This window comes from Rhodnius prolixus, unplaced genomic scaffold (assembly GCF_049639745.1).
Source record: "Rhodnius prolixus isolate KJV_2025 unplaced genomic scaffold, Rpr scaffold_15, whole genome shotgun sequence".
Classification (NCBI taxonomy): Eukaryota; Metazoa; Arthropoda; class Insecta; order Hemiptera; family Reduviidae; genus Rhodnius; species Rhodnius prolixus.
Window position 1 is genome coordinate 5,716,939 of NW_027411605.1, and position 24,139 is coordinate 5,741,077.

Below are 24,139 nucleotides of genomic sequence, written 5' to 3' on the forward strand. Positions count from 1 at the left end.
GCTTTGCGGGTCTAGCCTATAACCGCCTAATATTCTTTACTATAAATTCCTCATATTAACCATTGGGAATATAGACTATTACCGCAATACATCTTAGCTTTGCGGGTCTAGCCTATAACCGCCTAACATACTTTACTATAAATTTCTTTTATTAACCATTGGGAGTATAGACTAGTACCGCAATACATCTTAGCTTTGCGGGTCTAGCCTATAACCGCCTAATATTCTTTACTATAAATTCCTCATATTAACCATTGGGAATATAGACTAGTACCGCAATACATCTTAGCTTTGCGGGTCTAGCCTATAACCGCCTAACTTACTTTACTGTAAATTTCTTTTATTAACCATTGGGAATATAGACTAGTACCGCAATACAACTTAGCTTTGCGGGTCTAGCCTATAACGCCTAACATACTTTACTGTAAATTTCTCATATTAACCATTGGGAATATAGACTAGTACCACAATACAACTTAGCTTTGCGGGTCTAGCCTATAACGCCTAACATACTTTACTGTAAATTTCTCATATTAACCATTGGGAATATAGACTAGTACCACAATACATCTTAGCTTTGCGGGTCTAGTCTATAACCGCCTAACAATCTTTACTGTAAATTTTTCATATTAACCATTGGGAATATAGACTAGTACCGCAATACATCTTAGCTTTGCGGGTCTAGCCTATAACCGCTAGGCTATCGTGGCGCCTATAGAAAAGAAGTAACTCTGTAGTAAACTACTGACACATTCATCTGAATATTAATTGCAGCTCTGTAAGCCAGAGTGATTAGTTAAATTCAGCTAAGATGAATTCATCTTCAAGGTTTAACTTCTCTCAAGGGATATTTTTATTTTTAATCAAGGTGGTCCAAAAGCAGCTTCAGTAAGATGTTTTTATTTGGACTCTGGAAGAAAGAATTCGACCATTCTTTTATCTAAAGGAACAATAGCCAAGTTTTAGGAAACTTCACGAATTTGGGCATAAGTTTCGAGGAGGAATAAGGAAAGGAGCTGTTTGAATTATAGAAATCCAAGACAATTAGGCGACACAATAAAACCCTGCAGGATGCAGGACTTGACCCCGGGGGAACTCTTCACAATTTAGGTACACACAAAGTGCTGAACGTTAAAAAGCTTGTAAAGGACTCTTTCGTTCGTCCCCGTCTACATTTTTTAACAGGGTATCCAGGACCTCTAAGGGTAATGTTCCCAGATAAGCCAGGGTATTGAAAGATTTATCCCTAAAAAAAAAAAATAGCCTCTTGAAGTCCTTTTTTTTGTCATAATTTTCTTCGTAGCCCAGGGCAGAAGGAGAAGAGAGCTGAACTTTTTCTACTCCAGTGGTCCAGCGAAGTGGTCCAGAGCAACAACTTCTGTAAACATCATCGTTCGACCAGTGATGATACCTGCCACCTCTTCTTGTATCCCTTGTGAGAGGGCAAAACCTTCGCTAAGGAGAGCCATGTGTACCAACTTAATGCTGTACAAACACTTGATTATATAGGGATATTTACAATGAAAATAAGAGGTCTTAGAGGTTCTGGAGTCTGGAGTGGTTTTCACTCGCAGGAGTAGCTATGAAAATCAAATTTGGGAATGAATGATTAAATTAAAAAAAAAAAAATGCAGACCGGAAGTCCGTCCTACTTTACGTACAAATAAATGTTCAGTATTTAGGGATTTTCTTACAAAGAGCTTCTATTATTTATACACTTCCTATAAAAGGGATGGCGAACCTTTTTTAATTGTTCATATTTTTTTTTAGTACTAGCTCTTGGGTCACTAATGCCCATTTGTCCAAGAGTTAAGTTTAAAAATTTTAAACTGAATATTTTCGAAACTAAACATCTTTAAAATTCAGTTTGGCTTAACTGGGTAAAACGGGACGAAACAAGTGGCTATGGAAGTCTCTTTTTACAAACATAACTGAACAAAACCTGAACAAAAGTGTGTTTTATCTGAAGAAAAATCTAAATATGGTTATTTGCTTTGGGTTGTCGATTTTTTTTTAACCAACAAAATATGAGTAAAATTATACATTTTATTTGATATTTTGTAAACACTTTTGCTTTATTTCAAATACTAAATATTCATTTGTCGTCATTTGCGTTTTCAGTACTGTAATGATCAAACTAAAGGTTATAGATAGCATTTAAATTGCTTTTGTGTCAATGCATGATTGAAAAAAATACAGATAGAATATAAATTATCCACACAATTAGAAAATCTAAATCAACCCGCGTAAACAAACAAATGGTTGCCTAGCAATTGTGGGTCAGTGTCTGACCAGCAGGTTCGCCATCATTGTTCTATAATGATCACAAATACAAATCCACAGGGTTTACTATAAAAAAAAAATTCCCGAAAATTAGATTAAGGGAAGAGGAAGAGGAAATGGGTAGATTCCTTCTAAAGCGATAAGAATTAAATCTGACTTAATTGTTAGGAGTTAAAAGGAAATGATTAAGTTAGAACTTTAGACAATAGACTTCGTCGTGTGAGGGTTCACATCCGCAGTTTGTATTCCTGTTTGTATTAACTTAATTTCGTACGACTTTAATAGCAAAACTTCCTTTTTGTCTGTGATGAGAAAAAGTTATAAGTCTGTTTTGTTTTTAATGGAGTCTACCTTGCCTAGGTGTCTAATTATCAAAATGGTCTACTTCGTGTTCAGTCTAAGACTGGGTTTAGACCATGAAGTTGGTTTTGGTTTTTCTTCCACCACCCCCCTCCCACAGAGTACTGGTTGAGTTTCCTCCACAGAGAGTGGTGAGAAGTTTTCCTTGATATGGTGTCAAAAGATTTAATTGGGGGTGTGGAAATTGTTCCTGTATATATAAAGAAGGATTTCCACACAGCCAAGAGTGACAAAATGACTGGCGTAAGACATCCCTTACACGCTGTGTTTATCACACCTGTTAACAACCTTAAACATTTTTTTTAACCTTCCAGTGTTTGTAACCTTACCTTGTTGCTCTTTGTACTGACGCAGCTGAACTTTTCTTCCTCCTCACACTCTCTCTCTCTCTCTCTCTCTCTCTCTCTCTCTCTCTCTCTCTCTCTCTCTCTCTGTGTGTGTGTGTGTGTGTGTGTGTGTGTGTGTATTTCCCCCCTTCTAATAGGTAGCGACAAGTATTGGATCACGACAAATTTTTCCTGACAGTTTTCTCTGAATGTACACATGATTTGCAGGCCCCTGTGTTCGCTTCTCTTATGTTTTGTACAACGTGGAAAATAAGCAAACGTAAGTACCGATATAGATTACTGATAATCTGTACATTTCTAATCTTCTGTTCGCAGACGACCAGGTGATTATTGCGGAAGATGAATGATGATGCGTGCTATATATGCTGAGGAAGTTGATGGAGAGTTATGCTGATTGGGGACCGGGTGTAAATTTTGATAAGACGGAGCACCTATCCACTTCGAATGCAACTACCATAGAAATAGAAGGTAGACACATTAAAAGAGTGGATCATATTAAATACCTTGGGTCAATAGTAGAAAAGGATGGTTCCTCCCAGCAGGAAGTAGAGAAGAGAATCAGGGAGCGGAAAAAAAGAAATAGGACTATTGAACCCAGTGCAATGGAGCGGAAATTTGGTACCCAGAACCAAGAGGCTAATCTTTACATCAATTCTCCAAAGTATCCTATTGTATGCCGCAGAAACACGAGGGGTGTTGATCAGAAGACACTGCGAGAGACTCCTGGCAGTAGAAATGGATTTTTAGAGGAGATCTGCAGGATGTTTCAAGGTGGGACAAAGTGAGGAATGTTGATATCAGAAAAAAGGATGGGAGTGGAGAGAAACATCCTGGAGATTAGAGAGGCTAAGATATTCACATGGGTATGGACACCTTGTATGGAGGATGGTTCCAGAAAGATTGCCTCCTAAGGTGGTGATGGACAGCGAGGTGGATGGCCAAAGGAAGAAGAGAGAATTGAAGACCCAAAAATGGGATGGAGGGACCAGGTGAAGGAGATTATGGTGGGATATGGTCTGACTCAGGAGCAGGCAGAGAGGATCGTGTTGCTTGGAGGAAAACTCGTGATGGCTGAAGGGAACCACGAGTTGTGGAAAATCCTTTAAAAAAAAAGAAAAAAAAATTACCGCTATAAACAAAAACATAGCCAGCATAAGTTCGAGCAAGATTTAGATTACGCTAAATGATCTCGAGGCCACAAAAATTTGTCATTTTCTTAGTGTGCTAACATAGTGTACATATTCTAGATTCCCTTCGCGGGTTCAAAACCAGCTGCTTGCTGCTCGCTAATAGCTTCTGATTTTTGACGCTTTTTTTTTTTTAATAAGCACCAAATTTGGTATTGCTTTGCTCATTTTGAAGGAAATCCACCGACTGGAAATGCCGTACACTCTACCGAATAGATTGTTCCGTATTTTTTTAAGATTTCCTCGCAAACAGCTCCTACGACTTCCTGTACATTGAACAATTAAACTTCCTGTACTGATTTCATCACAAACACTCAAATCTGTATCCTGCGAATTGTTTCTGAAGTGGTAAGAATTGAATGTAACTCAAACGCTGTGAATACGAGTAACGAGCTAGTAGTTTGAGGATACAAGAGTAACAGAAAGTCATGCGAGTGAGCACAGCTGATTACTTCCTTATTAACGATAAGTTTCCGTTTGAAGATAATTCAATTTCTCGGAAATTCTCACAATATAGGGGGGAGGGGGTCCATCTTGTGGAGGGCGGATACCATTCCACCAATCAGTGTAACAAATACCAGCGAAGGGCGGAAACTTCACCCCTCCTCCACTTGGTTCACAATAAGCGCTCTCGATTTTTTTTTTTTTTTCTGTTATTATTTATGGTTGGTACTTTGGAGGGTAGATAGCGCTCGGCTGTATTAAGGTAAACTACCTGAGATTTCCCATTCTGGCCAGACTATATAAGGAAGTATCTCGAGATAAATTCCACTCTGTTCAACGTCTTCCAGTACCACAAGGTACTTTCATTCTGCAGGTATACCCCCCACCCACCCATTCTTGGTATCATAATATTAAAGTGGCTCACAAAAAATACTTGAATTCATTTATGTTTTATATGTATATAACAGAGTAGCGTAGTAGCACTGATCGTCATGAAAAAGAAGTGCTAAAGAAAAACTGTAAATAAACTGCGCTTCTAACATAAATATAAATGGTGGAGTGAAGGAATTTCCGGCGGAAGGAGGAAGTTGTTCTTGCAACAACCAGATAACTTTTATAATGGCAGTACCAACTGCAAATCTTAACGCTGAAGAATAACTATTTCTTCGGTATCTAAAGCCTTTCTGGACTCCTTATAGCTATCCTCCAAAGAAGGAAACAAAAATATCGACCAAAAAGCAGACCTGGACCGAACTGTAACTTTTAGGAGGTTACCAAAGACTTCCCTGAACCTGATCAACTTATATCCCAAGGAATCTGTGCTAAGTTGAAGAGGTGTATTTCCACCTGAAAACTCAAAAAAACTGTCTTCAGTAAGGTCCAAAGATTTCCCCCATAAACTGGGTTCTGTAGTTGATGGGAACATAGACTAGTACCGCAATACATCTTAGCTTTGCGGGTCTAGTCTATAACCGCCTAACGTACTTTACTATAAATTCCTCATATTAACCATTGGTAATATAGACTAGTACCGCAATACATCTTAGCTTAGCGGGTCTAGTCTATAACCGCCTAACATACTTTACTATAAATTCCTCATATTAACCGTTGGGAATATAGACTAGTGCCGCAATACATCTTAGCTTTGCGGGTCTAGCCTATAACCGCCTACATACTTTACTGTAAATTCCTCATATTAACCATTGGTAATATAGACTAGTACCGCAATACATCTTAGCTTAGCGGGTCTAGTCTATAACCGCCTAACATACTTTACTATAAATTCCTCATATTAACCGTTGGGAATATAGACTAGTACCGCAATACATCTTAGCTTTGCGGGTCTAGCCTAAAACCTCCTAACATACTTTACTATGAATTTCTCAAATTAACCATCGGGAATATAGACTAGTACCATAATTCACGGCAGATATCTTGGGATGCAGTGCGACGTTACGCTTCCTCCAATAGAATCACTTTCCAGAGAACATAAATATATTGAACCATTTTGAATGAGGAAGTCACGAGAGTGTGCACACCAGGAAATTTTATAGTTCAATATGAAAAATTATTTTCCACAATAAAGAAGAGCTCCTCTAAATAAGGAACGGGAAGTGAATTTTACTTCAGGTTACTTCCATTAATGAAATTAGAAGTGCGCTAGGTAGCGCAATGAAGGTCTTGGATAAAATATGAGGCAATAGAGTTGGGGTAGCAGCAGCATTAACTTGCTGCAACTTGAGGAACGAGTCTAGAGGGGAAGAACCAGGAAAACAAAAGGATGTCAAGGAGAGGTTTGGAGGAGAGGGGCGGTGGACTTTCCTCCCTTAATCCCGAGCTTTTAGCGAAGATCCCACTAGTAAGCCGCCGTGGGTAAGCCGAGAGGGTAAGCCGGCTCTTGCTCAGCAAGCCCATTTAGAAAGGTTTACTCCAATTTACTCACACCCCCTCTAACTCCTCCCTGCTAATGTTTGTAGTGTTTTGTGTTTGTCTAAGTGTGCGCCACGTATTCTTTCCCCCCAAAAAAATCTGGAATAAGCACCAGAATTTCTCTTACTCAAATTATTTAAGTCTTAATTCATAAATCTACAAATCTTAATTACCTTACCCTCACCAAGAAGGTTATATATTCATGCTGTGGTAAATATACGTGGCGTACTGCTTTTAAGTAAGTACCATTTTGAAATAAAAACAAGTATACGTTCCTTAACAATTTTATTTTTACATGAAAGCCTGATACCTTCATCTGTGCAGCTGGTAAAGTGCACCACCTCACCTCCACGGCTCTTTCTTGTTTTGAGGGGGGCCGCACCAATAAAATGTAAACTAAAAATAGTTCTTAAATTTCCAAGGCTTTACTGGATAGTGTAAAATTCTTTAGTGAGGCGCCACGGTAGCCAAACGGTTAAGAGGCTAGACCCGCAATGTTAAGATGTATTGCGGTACTAGTCTATATTCCCAATGGTTAATATGAGGAATTTATAGTAAAGTATGTTAGGCGGTTATAGGCTAGACCCGCAAAGCTAAGATGTATTGCGGTACTAGTCTATATTCCCAATGGTTAATATGAGAAATTTATAGTAAAGTATGTTAGGCGGTTATAGGCTAGACCCGCAATGCTAAGATGTATTGCGGTACTAGTCTATATTCCCAATGGTTAATATGAGAAATTTATAGTAAAGTATGTTAGGCGGTTATAGGCTAGACCCGCAATGCTAAGATGTATTGCGATACTAGTCTATATTACCAATGGTTTAAAATGAGAAATTTATAGTAAAGTAAGTTAGGCGGTTATAGGCGAGACCCGCAAAGCTAAGATGTATTGCGGTACTAGTCTATATTCCCAATGGTTAATATGAGAAATTTATAGTAAAGTATGTTAGGCGGTTATAGGCTAGACCCGCAATGCTAAGATGTATTGCGGTACTAGTCTATATTCCCAATGGTTAATATGAGAAATTTATAGTAAAGTATGTTAGGCGGTTATAGGCTAGACCCGCAATGCTAAGATGTATTGCGATACTAGTCTATATTACCAATGGTTTAAAATGAGAAATTTATAGTAAAGTAAGTTAGGCGGTTATAGGCTAGACCCGCAAAGCTAAGATGTATTGCGGTAATAGTCTATATTCCCAATGGTTAATATGAGAAATTTACAGTAAAGTATGTTTGCTAGTCGCCTCCGTCCACGACACCTAATTTGGTAGTTGCACGTAAAGCCCACCTGAAAAAATAGGCAATACATTTTTGAATTCCTTAATGACGTCACTGTACCACTCGAAGGACTTCTTGTCTAAATTTCCGAGTAATGTTCCATTTTTATCCCTCTGGATTTTTTTTTTTTTTTCTCTGAAAGTTCAATTTGATATTTCGTCCAGGTATCAAAGGAATAAGATTCTTGGGGTGATTCTGGTTGGCTTTAACCAAATTTTTTAAACTTGGATCGTCCATAATTTTCTGTTTTTAGAGTTATGCAGAGCACGGAAATACTAACAGACATTTTCTAGCTTACCACAGATATTTTTGGTGAAAAATTAAAACCTAAAAACTGCATTATTGCAATACTTCCCCTCGCTAGCGGTGAGAGGAAGTCAAAGTAAAACTCCTTTCTCGACCAGAAAGAACCGGAAGAGAAAAAAAGAAGGAAATAATTCTGAAATTTTTAAAGGTTATAAACGGAAAAGTAAGACATATTCTTCCGCCATCAGTATAAATAATTTTACTATTTACTGTTTGCTCTAATAATTGGGGCAAACAAAACGTAATTCTTCTTTTAAAATATGGAAACAAAAAAAATTTTTTTTCTTTTTTTGCAAAACACATGAGGTATGTAAATGACCGCGCACGGCGGCAAACAAAAGTTGGAATTTTTGCCACGGCCATTATTATACGAAGAAGAGAAAGAGAGAATGGCCGCTATTTCTCTGTACTTCTCTCTCTCATACACTTCACCCCCACCACTCCACATCAGGACAAATACGAGAGTAAATTTTTTGTTTTTTCTGTTTCAATAAAAATATTACCACAAAGAACTGGTTTGTCACAAACTAATTGTGACATTTTTGTTGCAATTCATGAAAGTTAAGTTGTTACAATTTGCGAGTTTTTCTTTTATTTGCAGAATTAGTAATCTTACCACCACTTCCGGTGACCTCTAAACAATAAAGGAATACATTGTTGAATGGCAGCCTTATTCTCAAATATAATTTGCTATTTTCACCTTACCTTCCAAAATCTCTTACTTCGCTAAGAGGAGGTATTTGTAATCGTGCAAATATTTGATTTAAAATTCCACCGGAAATGACCGCTTTTAAAGCTTCTTAGCTTAAAAAGAAAATGTAGTGATTTCCCAAAAATTGATGTGTGCCTTCATCGGCTTTAATTAAATACGATAATTCACTTTGGCGCCACCACCAGTAACGTGTTGGTCTAAATCGATCTACTGGAAATATCAACTTCACTGAATCGATTCCCTTTTTTTTTCTTTTTAAACGGCTCCCTGAATTTTCATTAAACTTAGCGTTTTCAATGGTACTTCTATGTAGGAAGGGGGATGCTGCAAGACTTTCCTCTAAATTCATGCAGCAGGGAATTATATTCAGTAAAAGTTGGTGCCAGAAATAAGTCCTGTTTATTAATCCAAAGAAGTGATCGGCCCCCGTATTGCTCTTTACTAGATTGAAGAAAACAGAGGATTTACTGAAGCAATATTAAGGGTACCTCCAGTTCATTGGCCAGTGAAAGTGGTAAAATATCAGGAAATTCAGTATAATGTATGGTCCAGTGTCTTCTACATTACATGGAATGTGGTGGTACCGGAATTAAAGTAATGCCTATTTTTTCAGGCGGGCTTTACGTCCAACTACCAAATTAGGTGTTGTGGACGGAGGCGACTAGCAAACATACTTCACTGTAAATTTCTCATATTAACCATTGGGAATATAGACTAGTATCGCAATACATCTTAGCTTTGCGGGTCTAGCCTATAACCGCCTAACATACTTTACTATAAATTTATCATATTAACCATTGGGAATATAGACTAGTATCGCAATACATCTTAGCTTTGCGGGTCTAGCCTGTAACCGCCTAACATTCTTTACTATAAATTTCTCATATTAACCATTGGGAATATAGACTAGTACCGCAATACATCTTAGCTTTGCGGGTCTAGTCTATAACCGCTCGGCTATCGAGGTGCCTTACAACCGAAACTACAATTTGACTGAATTCACTAACATTGCGAAAGTATTACTTAAGAGAAGGTCGTGTGAGTGCATATAAGTCCGGAAATTATATGATAACTGCTATTTCCGTATATTCCTCGGTAATTATTCCTACGAAATGTCTTTAAAGGTTATTAGTTGGCTGAATATCAGTTTACCGGAAGTGCCTTTATCAAGTTTAAAGAAAGATGGTACAATAACAGAACATACGGCAAGAGGAAGTCCGCAGAGTTGGAGGGTGTAGGAGTGAGAGAGGAAATCATTTTTTTAAAAAACAGCTGGACGCAATTCAGTGAGAGGTTAAATGATTCTCAGGGTTAGAAAACTGGCCAAACTCCCCGCATCAAGCATTCAATCAAGCACCAGTGGTGGAGTACCTGGTGGGAGGGAAGAACCTTCCATCACTGTTACACAAGTCAGTATTGCCAACCTTCATCAACTATCAACTACATTTCCCCGTGCACCGGATGGTTAACGGGCACAAAAGGAAATTACTTCGCTTCACTCTCCCTCTCTCCTTCTCTGCAGAGACTGGCAAAACCTCCCACCCACCATTTTGCTCATCTGTGTGACCACCACACGCACGAACACTATTTCAACGACCCTCCTCTTCAACCTAAAGTTCTGTCGTCCAGAGCGTTTGGGAAAGCATCCTCTCCTACCCATCAGGAAGGCTGGAAGAAAACCCATTTTACAACCTTCATCCACTTTACCGGGGCCACGCCGAGTGAAAGCTCACCCACAACGTGTCCTGGTTAGGACAGCAATCTTCATCTCGCTTTTCCATGATCCATCTTAGATCATTCTCTCTCTCTTTTGCTTTCTTTTTTTTACCCATCCCAGAACGCTAACCAATAGAAAGTCATTGTTCAGTTCCCCTTTTTTTTCTGCACTGTTACAGCCTTCTCATTGGGGGCCAATCCAGTTGGCCTTTACGACCTTCAACGTCCATGTGTCTGTTTAACGTAATTGGCTGAGAGACAGTCAGTGAGATAGACCTTCCCTGAGCTAGGAACGTCTTAGTTGAATGATTTTTTAAAAGGGACTGTGAATCAGAAAGATGATGTGAAGGTTGGGGGAATGTAAAATAAAGAAAGAAGGGAAAAGTAAAAGAAAAGTGGAAATCTCGTGAAATTTCCCGTCTCTTCCACCCCCCTGCTTGCCTTCTATCGCTTCCTCTCCCTTTAAACCACCAGGAAAATTCACTCGAGTTTCCTTTTTTCCCAGTTGGCTCTAGAATTGCCTTAAAAACTAAACTCCTCTTAAGAGTTAGCTTCTCTTTAAACAGTTTCCATTCTACTTTTTATTAAGGTTTCCACCCTTTGCAGCTTTTCAATTGTGTTTTATTCAAACTTTTTCCTAAGTACTGTTGGTATATCCAGTGAAAATCGTCCAGTAAAGTATTTGGAAAACTTATCATTGTTAACAATAATCTGTACGTTGTTTCCAAAAAATAGGGCTCAATAAATTTTACCTACCAGGTATTGAAGACCTACATTCAATTGGAAAAGGGGACTAAGCACTTTTCTAGGGAAACCGGGGTCCCTATCCAAGTGAAACAACGACTGTACAACGCCTTGTCACTCAGGGTTTTACAATCACCCAAGGGGCTTAATGTGTACAACGATTTGGGTTTAACGAACCCACAGGCCAAAGTCAAGATCATCATCACCCACACACTTTTTTTTGCCTTTTTTTTGGCATTGGCTTCCGCCATACAGCCAGCATCGTCTAGGTGCTTATCACTAGAATGTCACTCACTCTCCATTCTTACTTATAAATACATTCGCTTCACACATTCATCCCTCTATTATATACAACTATTAACATACAAACTTACAGCTAATGGATGAATCAGTACTCTATATTCCTGCCATCCTTTTTGCTTAACCTAAATTAAAATCACCGTAATCCTTCTCCAATCATTTTCTTGCATAACTTTTAAATACATTCATATTTCATTGCTAGCTCTGCTACAGATTTAAGCACATAGATATTGCTGGAGAATATTGTCTTCGTAGCGAAAGGGTGCATTCAAATACCTGTATAAGTCGTCAAACATTCGTTCCCTTTCTACTGCATAACGTGCACACACTTCTACATTCCATAGTTTAAGCGATGGCCACATTCTGTACGCTGAAACTTTAGGGAGCGATACTGCGCAGTCTTTATCATGTTCAGGATCTCTTCCGTTGTCTTTAGATCGTTCGAAACGGCAGTTGATTTTCAGCATCTGTACGTCAGTCACCATAGTTTCTGACGCTTCCTCTTACCAAATTTAGAAAGAGAGGGTAAAAAAAAAATGAATGTCCTTGAAAAATATACATCAGTTTCGAGCTTTTACAGAAAGAAAAGTGTTTAAGATGCAAAAAGGGGGCAAGTGGTTCACCGGAAAAAGGGCAAAGTAACCTCAGGTTTTGTTTGCTTCTCCGGTTAATGTTTGGCAAGCCTGATAAGCCCGAGTGAAAGCATAAAGTTAAAAATTCCATTTTCCGTTAACCGCCCTTTCATGCATAGAATTGATTCTCTCCCTTCACACCTGAGCGATTGGCTCAGGTGCATATTTGATTTCCAAATCCCTGAGCTAAAATCAATGATGCCACCACTCATACCCAAAAAAAAAAAAAATGTCCCCTCCACTTCGACTACTGGGTGCAGAGTTACCTTTCGTTTAATGCTCCCTTCATTACCCACTAAAAAAGACTAAGAAAAGGGCTTTCGAAGGAATTTTAGAGCTTTCTGACAGTGTAAAGGGCCACAGCGACTCCAAACTTTACGAAGTCCGTCTGACTTGCTAATATCCACTAAACTTGTGTCCAATATTTAAATCAGAGAACTACGTTTAAGATGCCGACCACAGAGATATTTCTGCATAGATGTACATTACATAAGTCGAAAACTTTTACTTGTGGTAGGCAATAAATAACCCTAGAAACGTCTGAAGGCTACGTTACTGTCTAAATCCATTTAAATATATCCTAGATGTTCAGAAAAAAAAGAAAAGAAATAGAATCTTTGCAATCGATCAAAACAAAGAAAAAAAAAAAAGATCGATCTATCTAATCATACCACAAGAAGTTACCAAAACCTAAACAATCACACTTGTTCAGTAAATAAGAAGAAAAGGTTATGAATATATAACCTTTAAAACTAAAATAAACTTCCACGGCCAGCAAAATTAAACTAAACAGATCTTTGTAATATTAATAAATCATATATTAAAGTTGTACATCGATTTGTAAATAATGCCAAAAAACGTTCTCATTGCCGCTATTAATCAGCTGTTCTATAATAACATTAATAAATCATATGTTTACTTCATAAATATTCTATTGATTGTAGTTATATTTACTTCTGTTACCTTCTAATGATGATAACTGTTGACATAATGTATATCAAAGTTAACGGTGAATACGTAACCTTCCTTCATGTATTCATTAAAATTTAGTTTCAAGTTTATCCAAATATTTCGTCACGTAATTCGTAATTGGAGTCGTAAAATAACAATTTGTTTTTTCAGCAATCGTAAAAAATAGAGTAATACTTCTATTAAATTTTAAAAATACCATTATGAGCTCAATTAGTGAACTCAATTAGTGAGCTTAATGGCAAATTAATCACCAAGTATAATTAACTATTATTGCACAACTCTAGTCGGCAATGGATGGTCACGTAAAGTAACAGTTTCCCTTAACTTTTCAAGATTATTTAATTTCTCTTTAAACTTATAATTTTCCATTATGGCTTTTCACAGGAAATATCTGATTTTCTTTTTCTTTCTTTTTTTTTCCAAATACTGTGAAGTTTTTATTAGTCACTTTTAGGCGCCACGGTAGCCGAGCGGTTATAGGCTAGACCCGCAAAGCTAAGATGTAATGCGGTACTAGTCTATATTCCCAATGGTTAATATGAGAAATTTTCAGTAAAGTATGTCAGGCGGTTATAGGCTAGACCCGCAAAGCTGAGATGTATTGCGTACTAGTCTATATTCCCAATGGTTAATATGAGAGATTTATAGTAAAGTATGTTAGGCGGTTATAGGCTAGACCCGCAAAGCTAAGATGTATTGCGGTACTAGTCTATATTACCAATAGTTTATTATGAGGAATTTATAGTAAAGTATGTTTGTTAGTCGCCTCCGTCCACGACATCTAATTGGACGTTAGGCCGCGCCTGAAGAAGTAGGCAATTACTTTACTTTACTAGTCACTTTTATGTGTGAGAATAAAACTATATCCGGTAGGACAGTTGTGTAAGGGTTGATCGCCAAAAAAAAAACTGCACGAAAAAGCGTAACGTAGGGAAAAACACCCTACTTTGACACTTTTTTTCACTCTTTTTTCCAAGTAAAGTAAAAAAATTCCCAATTTTCTTTAAAATAAACAATAAGTCCTCATTTATAAGTGAAAATATTATTTTTTTTCTTCTTTTTTTTCGGCACACCGCAGATCAAATATTGTTGGGAGTATGTGGTTATATTTGCAAGTCTGTCTTGTCTATTCTGTTCATTTATTGGCTCAGCCAAACTAAACAAACAACTAGAAATCGGAGCGTATTGAAATTTTATAATTGGTTTAGGATTTCCGCTTTTGGGATTTGATTTGAGTCGACAAAAAAAAAAATTAACGAACCGGAACAGCCCAGTTTAGTGATTTAGTTTTTCACGATACTGTTTCTTCAGGGAAAATCTTAAAAAGGGAAACGCTGCATGATTGAAATAGTTTTTCCAACCAGGGGAGGGATAGATCGGCATCCTAGAACGATATATTTATTTATTATGTAATTTTTTTGGGGTTTTTCCCATTAGCTTAGAGTTTGACATAAAATATATTACATAAATGCCAAATATAAAAATGTACAAAGTACAAAATATAAATTTATATATGGTAGAACAATATATTAAAAGTATTAATTCAAAAGAAGACCTACTCTAACCCTTATAAATCTTGGAGCCTTAAAAAAGTCGACCCCCTTGAAAATCTTTAAAGCCTTAAAATAGAAAAGAAGCGGAATAATTCAAAAAGGGCAATAGATTAGATAAATATCTTTAGAAGAATATATTTAGAACAGAATCACATAAATCTTACAAATATATAAAGGAGATATAAATCTCAATTTAAGCAATATTTTAAGTGAATATATAATGTAAACAATAACAGATTTAAATCAATTCAGGTTCTAAAGAAGAGTTAGTTTCTGGTCCAGCCCAGATTCCCGCACAAAAATTATGATCAGTAGCCCCTGAGTCCAAGATAAACTGAACATTTCTTTCGATAAAAAAAATAAATAAATAAATATTAGAAAATACTAAATTTATGGAGGAAAGACGCCACAAAAAGAGAGAGAGGCTGCAGTTAGAGAGAGAGAGCGATCGACAAAGAAATAAACGATCCCTTTATTTTGGTGGCCAAGAGCACAAAGATGTGTCTGTAATTTTGTTTGTTTGTCAAAAAAAAATCAACAAACAAAGAACAAACGAGTGGGGGGGATGGAGGGCTCTTTTGATTTATGTTGGCAGGACTGAGTATTTCCGCTTTATTCTTTTTAAAGATTTATTGTTAATTTATGGTCTAAAAATAAAGTAAAGAATTTTTCTGATTTACGCGGTTAAAGTGAAATCTCATTCAACTTTGTGGACCACTTACACGACAGTCTCTACTTGAATTCTCAAACTGAATTCCTCTATTAAAGAGTCATATTTACTCTCGAACAACGTATAATCTACCTGTAATATTTAGCCTACTCTTATCGGAGCAGCCCTAAATAAAGGTCCAAACGTTACAAAGTGATAATAGAAGGTTAAGTCCGCCGGGCTGAACAATATCTTTGATAGGCATGTGATTAGCTCTGTGGGTAGCGACGCCGGGATCCTGGGATCGAATCCAGCTGCAGACCCCCGTAGATTACCCTCTTCTTACTGGAGCGCACGGTCCAGTGAAGGACAGTGTTGTCTGCAATGAGAGAGAACACTGTCCGGAGCAGCCGTACTAGAAAAAGCTCCGGCCAACAATGAACTCAGTTATTGACGCGCTTAAACAACTTTGATTTTATCCGTCTCAGCACGCATATTTTTTTCTTGTATCTACGCAAACTGATTGGCCTACGCCTGATGATGGATGTAAGTCCGAAACCAGTAGGAGATACAATAAACATACGTCACTGGGACGGACAAGGTCGAAAATAATAAAGTGATATTGCCAGTGGTTGAATTTTCCTCAAACTGGATTATAGCAGTAAATATAACCTTCCTTTAAAACAGGACTGTCGTCAGAAACTGCAAATGCACTTTAGAGGAAAATTACCATCCCTACTTCCGGAAAAGCCTTTATTTTTATTTTTTAATAATTTAATAATCAATAACTGAGACCTACGAAGCTAATATTTATTGTGGTATTGGGTTCATTTCCCGGTCTAGGTCTTGGATTTTATTTAATGGTATAAAAGAAATTTATAGTAAAGTATGTTAGGAGGTTATAGGCTAGACCCGCAAAGCTAAGATGTATTGCGGTACTAGTCTATATTCCCAATGGTTAATAAAAGAAATTTACATTGAAGTATGTTAGGCGGTTATAGGCTAGACCCGCAAAGCTAAGATGTATTGCGGTACTAGTCTATATTCCCAATGGTTAATTTGAGGAATTTATAGTAAAGTATGTTAGGCGGTTATAGGCTAGACCCGCAAAGCTAAGTTGTATTGCGGTACTAGTCTATATTCCCAATGGTTAATTTGAGGAATTTATAGTAAAATATGTTAGGAGGTTATAGGCTAGACCCGCAAAGCTAAGTTGTATTGCGGTACTAGTCTATATTCCCAATGGTTAATTTGAGGAATTTATAGTAAAGTATGTTAGGCGGTTATAGACTAGACCCGCAAAGCTAAGATGTATTGCGGTACTAGTCTATATTCCCAATGGTTAATATGAGAAATTTACAGTAAAGTATGTTAGGCGGTTATAGGCTAGACCAGCAATGCTAAGATGTATTGCGGTACTAGTCTATATTCCCAATGGTTAATATGAGAAATTTACAGTAAAGTATGTTAGGCGGTTATAGGCTAGACCAGCAATGCTAAGTTGTATTGCGGTACTAGTCTATATTCCCAATGGTTAATTTGAGGAATTTATAGTAAAATATGTTAGGAGGTTATAGGCTAGACCCGCAAAGCTAAGTTGTATTGCGGTACTAGTCTATATTCCCAATGGTTAATATGAGAAATTTACAGTAAAGTATGTTAGGCGGTTATAGGCTAGACCAGCAATGCTAAGATGTATTGCGGTACTAGTCTATATTCCCAATGGTTAATATGAGAAATTTACAGTAAAGTATGTTAGGCGGTTATAGGCTAGACCCGCAAAGCTAAGTTGTATTGCGGTACTAGTCTATATTCCCAATGGTTAATTTGAGGAATTTATAGTAAAATATGTTAGGAGGTTATAGGCTAGACCCGCAAAGCTAAGTTGTATTGCGGTACTAGTCTATATTCCCAATGGTTAATTTGAGGAATTTATAGTAAAGTATGTTAGGCGGTTATAGACTAGACCCGCAAAGCTAAGATGTATTGCGGTACTAGTCTATATTCCCAATGGTTAATATGAGAAATTTACAGTAAAGTATGTTAGGCGGTTATAGGCTAGACCAGCAATGCTAAGATGTATTGCGGTACTAGTCTATATCCCCAATGGTTAATTTGAGGAATTTATAGTAAAGTATGTTAGGCGGTTATAGACTAGACCCGCAAAGCTAAGATGTATTGCGGTACTAGTCTATATTCCCAATGGTTTATAAAAGAAATATACAGTAAAGTATGTTTGCTAGTAGCCTCCGTCCACGACACCTAATTGGTAGTTGGACGTTAAGCCCCTCCTCAATCAATAACTGCTCCTTAGATTTTATAATAAAGCAGAATAATGTATTTTGTGGAGATTCTGTCCAAGAAAAAAATGCAACAGAACTTCCCAGTCAAAGTGAAGGGGCTCCTTGGACCGAGGAAAACCACGTCTTCCTGCTCTTTGCCCAGGGCGCCGCTCTTATCGGACTCTCTAAGTCTAGTTAATCAGACCTTACTGGAGGGGATGTGCACTAATTAGGAGGGGATACCACAATAGATTGCTGCTGTTGGGGGCTAGGATTTCTGGCCAAACCTCGTAGAATCTAATCTAGCCGATCTTGTACAGTGATTGCCTTCTTCAGCGGAAGGACTTGTTATCCCCTCTCTCCTTGATATACCCTTGACATTAGAATTTCCCTGGAATAGTTAACAGCAAACAGAGCTGGTAAATCTAATTGGGTCTTTCCAGTGTTCAAGACAAACCATAAAAGTGGGAACATTTCTTTATGATAGCCAAATTTCCGGGTTAGAACGGAAGGGAACGATTTTCGAGTTTTCTAAAATATTTACTAGGCAGTCACCAAAAAGCATCGAACAATGAACTTTGACCTAAAGTAAGGTGAAGTTTAACGTAAATCGCAGTAAGAGTTAAAACTTTTATAAATATTCATTTCCCCTCAACCCAGTTCCAATAATTTGCTGTCAAAATTATTTTAACAATTCCCCTTAAAATTTAAATTAAGAATTTATTCAGTTTAAAATTAAATGAATAAACTCTAATTAGTAAGCCATATGGGCTACCAAACTTGGCCAATTAAACCTTAAGTTTAAGCTAAACCAATAAATAATTATTGTTCGGTAATTGACTTGATTATTGAATCGATATGTACCAATTTTAAAGTTAATACTAAATGCACCTGACTATTCACTTGACATGACATATAATCGATACTGCACTCCAACCTCTTTTGTATTTATTATAACGGAAGAACCCGTAACTTTTTGTACCTTCACGATACTTACGCTGTTTTATGCAACCTACTCACGCTAACAAGAAATAGTGCACTTAACAATGCAATGTTTATGCTATGATGGATCAATATGCAATTTATTTTTCACTCAAATATTTATAATTTAAAAAATTGATTAGGGAAAAAATTTGATGTGAACCCGTTTTTCTCTAACTACTCAAAGTTCAAAGCTCAAAAGCCTCAAAAGTTCGAACTGAATGTCTTCAAACTACGAAATATTTAAATCGTATAAAATATTTAGTTAAATTAAACATATATAAAAGGAAAACATTAATGAAAACTGATTTGTACGCGGACGGAAGCTAGGACCAGCTTCCTCTTGTGAGCCATTAATCAAAAGATTTAGATATTTCTAGATCGTACGTAGAAACAGACGAGGCCGACAAGTGATTTATTATTGTTTGATAATTTTCATTAAAAATATGTTAATAGGATAATTGAAAAATGATAATTTTTGTAGCCGAACAAAAATAATTAAAATCAGCTGATTGATTTCTTCTCTAATCCCACATGATGATCTAAAAAAGTTATCTTTATTGTAAGTAAAAGTAAAGTAATGAAATTGCCTATTTATTCAGACTGGCTTTACGTCCAACTACCAAATTAGGTGTCGTGGACGGAGGCGACTTCAAACATACTTTACTGTAAATTTTTTTTATTAACCATTAAATAAAATCCAAGGGCTAGACTAGTACCGCAATACATCTTAGCTTTGCGGGTCTAGTATCTTAACCGCTCGGCTACCGTGGCGCTTCGTTAACTTTATTGTTATACATAAAATTGTAAGAAAAGTTAAAAATATTTTATATCTTTTGAATAAGCTCAAAAACAGAGCGAAGAAGTCAAAACTTGGACATTACAACCTCTTCAAGGCATCGAACCAAACTTGCATCATCTCTCAGGTAAGCAGAGAAATGTTAATAGACAATATGAGTTTATGAAAATGATATTTGTATAATAAATTTCTCAAAACTTTGGGGGAAAAAAAATAAAAAAGCTAAAGTTTGCAAAAGCTAACATATGGATTTCATTTTGTAAAGAATTGTTACCGCGCTTACTTTGCTGCTATCTGTAGCAGTAAATTAACTCCTTTGCAGTGTGCCGCCAACAAAAAACATCATCTTTTAAAGGTTAAATGTCAAAAGGTTAAATGGTCACCACTAAAAACTAAGGTGTAATCCATTGATGGAAAAATGTTGGTAGTTTATCGATTATTTAAAACGCAGTGAATGGTTCAAAAAATCGAAAATACTATAATGAAAAAAAACAAAAACAAATTATTTGATAGCTACAAACTTTTTTGGTAACCCGAATTCGAAATTTGTATCTTATAGAATCATTCCCTAAACTAGAATGTTAACCTTCAATGAATATTTAACAGCACATCTCCTTTCAAAAAAACCCTAAAAGAGAGATTTTTTCAAAAAAAGGAAAAACACCAAATAAAAAAAATTTTGGTCTATATTTAGTGTGCATGAACAAGTGTCACAAAACTTCCGGCTGATCGATTTTGTCCCCTCCTTCCCCCCCCCCACAAACACCAAAAAAAAAAACTCTTATCGAAACCCGCGATATCACCTAAATCAAAATAACTATATATCTAAACATTCCGACTTTTATAACGTTTTCCTGTTTCATGGTCAGAAAATTCAAAAGGTGTATTTTTCCTAGTGGAAAAACCTTAAAAATTCAACATTGAAATATGGAAAAATTCATGAAAATAGATGTAAAAATAAATAAAAAAAAAATTAGGAAAAATAAAATATAGTTTTTCTATTCAACAATTAAAAATAGACGAACAAGTTTAGTTGTGCGTGCTACTGTGTATCGATTTATTGAGCGAATCGATTAACTTGAAAAGTATAAAACACCAAGAAACTAAGAGAAATACATATAATTTATTTATATAAGAAGTTCAATTCTTTTTTTCCCCTTAATTTAGATGTAGCTACAATTTATAGTTTTAATATTATTTTTTTTATTATTATTTAACATGAATTTAGTGATAAGAAAACTATTAATTTAAAAAAAATATTAAATTGTTCCTAAATAATTAATAATATAAACTTTAAATTACCTTCTTTTTCTTCATAATATATTAATTAATCCATGAGAGAGTAGAATTCCATGTGCAGCTTTGATAAAATTTCCCCCAAAAAATACTTAATTGTCGTATTCCTTTTTTTTTTGGTCTATATTATTATTATAAAAAAAAATAAATAATTCTAAAACAAAAATCCCAAGGAAAAATAAAAGAAGAACAACAGTCTCACTCACGTTTTCTGTTCATTTTCATTTTTTTACAAAAAAATGTTTTCGTAAAACATTTTGTATAAAATCATTATCGAACTTTATTAATTACAAAATAATATTATTTTAGAAAAGATCGTCTCTTATATAAGTTGAAAACCAAATAATTGTACGTACACCTTGTATTATGTTCATAATTTATTTATTTTAGAACTTAGTTTTTAATTAAATAATTCGTTTTTCAGAAAACTTGGAGTTAATTATTGCAATTAAATAAATAATTAATTTTCAATTAAATAGTTGAAATAATTAATTAAACTGCACAATATTAAATTAATAATAAATACATTCATGTGTGTTTGAATAACAGATATAAAACACGATACACCGTACGGCCGCCCTACCAGACACTAACTGAATCAAACGCTAGGGGTCGTGTTTGGTCCGCTGTACTCTCCCCTCTTTCCCCACCCACCAATTTTCTTTCTACCTTCACTAGACACACACACACTAGGTTATGGTTTAGCGCATGCGCAGTAAGATGGAATAGCGTCCGTTGTTGCTCTCCCCCTCCCACCACCAGTGTCATTACCAGCCACCACCATCTCGCCGCCCAAAAAAAAAAAAAAAAAAAAAAAAAAAAAAAAAAAAAAAAAAAAAAAAAAAAAAAAAAAAAACCTAACCTCTAAACTTCAATTTCATTTCAGAGTCGCTTTTCATTGTTCACTATGTTAAGTATCAAGTGCTGTATTAGATTCTGATGTATTATTTTATTTATTTTTGGCAAAATAGGGCGCTCTTATAATGAAGAATTTATTCTATTTGAAAATTCAGATGCTAAAGAGGTATTTTCTATCTCAAGTGAGCTCTTTGAACTCACTATTAATTTGGCTCTTCCAGCTGATTCGTTCAGAGCTAATTCAAATCCCTAAATTTGGCTCTTCCAGCAGATTCGTTCAACAGAAACTAATCCTATGGAGTTAATTCAAATCCCTAAACTTGGCTCTTCCAGCTGATTCATTCAACAGAAACTAATCCTGTGGAGTTAATTCAAATCCCTAAATTTGGCTCTTCCAACTGATTCGTTCAACAGAAACTAATCCTGTGGAGTTAATTCAAATCCCTAAATTTGGCTCTTCCAGTTGATTTGTTCAACAGAAACGAATCCTATGGAATTAATTCAAATCCCTAAACTTGGCTCTTCCAACTGATTCGTTCAAAAGAAACTAATCCTGTGGAGTTAATTCAAATCCCTAAATTTGGCTCTTCCAGCTGATTTGTTCAACAGAAACGAATCCTATGGAATTAATTCAAATCCCTAAATTTGGCTCTTCCAGCAGATTCGTTCAACAGAAACTAATCCTGTGGAGTTAATTCAAATCCCTACTTTTTTTAAAAAAAAAAAAAAAGAACTTAACTACTTAAGAAAACGAGGCAAATTACAATGAAACTAATGAATTATTATAAAGGGAAGGGATTAGCTCATTGGTAACTTATGTAGTTCCAAATATGAGCCATATGCTCCCCTTCCGGGGGCTACAGGAAATTAGCAGAAAAATGATGGGGGGGGCACAGTAAATGCCAAGTGGTCCTTAAAATATCTAAATAGTAAATGAAATGGAAACAGAATCGGATGTCCTAGAAGTAGAAGTAGAAATCTAGAAGTAGAAACTTGTAAAACACCATCTGTTAGAACCCCCAAGAACGTCTAGATTTACAAAGTGATTTTTTACTAGATCAAGTTAATTATTATTACTAACTTCATTAATCAACCAAACTTCGTTGGTTTAACCCTAAAAGTGCTATTCTCTAAATAATCAAAACACATGCAACATATGACAATTCTATAGCGTCCATTTTGTTTTTTTTGTCACATCAACTTCTACGGGTTATTGGCGCTTTTTATCAGTGCACTGCCGGCCGGCCTCCCAGACAGTGTTCTCTCGTTACACTTAGTCAGTCAGCTGAGGAAAATCAAAGGGTTTTTTTTTTATTACTAATGTTTTCATTATTATTTTTTATTTTCTCCCAAGTGAAATAAAATCTACTTCCCTCATTCTTCGAACGCCATTTTTCTCTCTTCAGGCGCAATTACAATGAAGAAAAAGAAGAAACCAGCTGATGCAGAGAAGGCAGTGAAATGAAAGAGAGAATATCTTTTTTTTAAAAAAAAACATCACAACCCTAGTTAAGGGGTAGAGGTAAGCAAGATGAGAAATATATATAAAAAAAAGCTCCATTTCCGTTCCCCCGCGCTTTAGTCTGCGCGCCAAAAAAAAAGCCCCGTCTGTGCCAAAAAATTAATTCCAATCTACTTCACTCTTAGGATCATATCCGCTCCTTTTTTCTCCTCACACACACACACACATACTCGAACCGTCTGCTTTTCCTAAATATCTGCTCCTTCATACGTAACGGTGCGGGAAAAAAGAGCAGGAGGTATTTTCCCAGTCATCTAATTATGCCGAGCACACTCACACACTAGCGCACATTGAGTGCATACATAATGAGCTTGGCTTTTGCCTGTTTCCTCCAGGGCCCATCTCTCGCAGATTTATTTCCTCTTCATACTTGTTCTTCCCTTTCATATAAAATTTGCCTCACTATATATAATTTTTCCCCCAAGTAAATTTGCTTTCCCTCTGGAGCAAAGTTTAGTATAGTGTTAGTGCTAACTCTTTAATCCTCAAATTTTCGCAGGCAATTATAAGAGTTGAGGTTTCCTTGGTTCGAAATTCTCCCTCTTTGTGAACGGGAGATTCTTCATTGTTTCAAAGGATTCTAGTTTTATGGCTACTGATTATTGAAAAGTTTTCACTGATTTTACAACCATAACTAGCACTTGCCTTTGCGTCACCTCCCTACGGGGGACGTCCAGAGCGTCCATACCCTTCCATTGATTCATGACGCCATGACAGGCCAAAGTGCCAAGGTGAATTCCAGCCAAAATAACCCAAGTTCTCTATATAGCTCTAATTAGACGAGATGTTGTACTGTTAGATGGAAACTGTTGGAAAATATAGGGCAGTGCGTCTGGTCCTGGGTAAGTAAGTTGAGCTCCCAGTGGGGTTGGTGGCCCCGTCGACTCTGGATGAAGGAGTAGGAATACAGGACCGCACCACTGGCTCATTGAAACCATCCTAACTTTCCCACTTAACACGGCCCAGTTAATTATATGGACTTG

The 24,139-nt window shown here is 36.3% G+C and overlaps 1 protein-coding gene across 2 annotated transcripts in view; it reads right to left on the reverse strand.

Annotated features, from left to right (window-relative positions):
• The window catches only part of LOC141455001 (potassium voltage-gated channel protein Shaw-like), a 281,269-nt gene extending 259,884 nt beyond the window's left edge, over window positions 1–21,385 (reverse strand). The window contains exon 1 of one of the 2 annotated variants that reach the window (XM_074129792.1): window positions 20,783–21,385. The gene's annotated coding sequence lies outside the window, so the exon portion shown is untranslated. The remainder of the gene's footprint in view (window positions 1–20,782) is intronic. The other variant, XM_074129791.1, reaches the window with a different exon arrangement.
• Window positions 21,386–24,139: the final 2,754 nt, after the last annotated feature.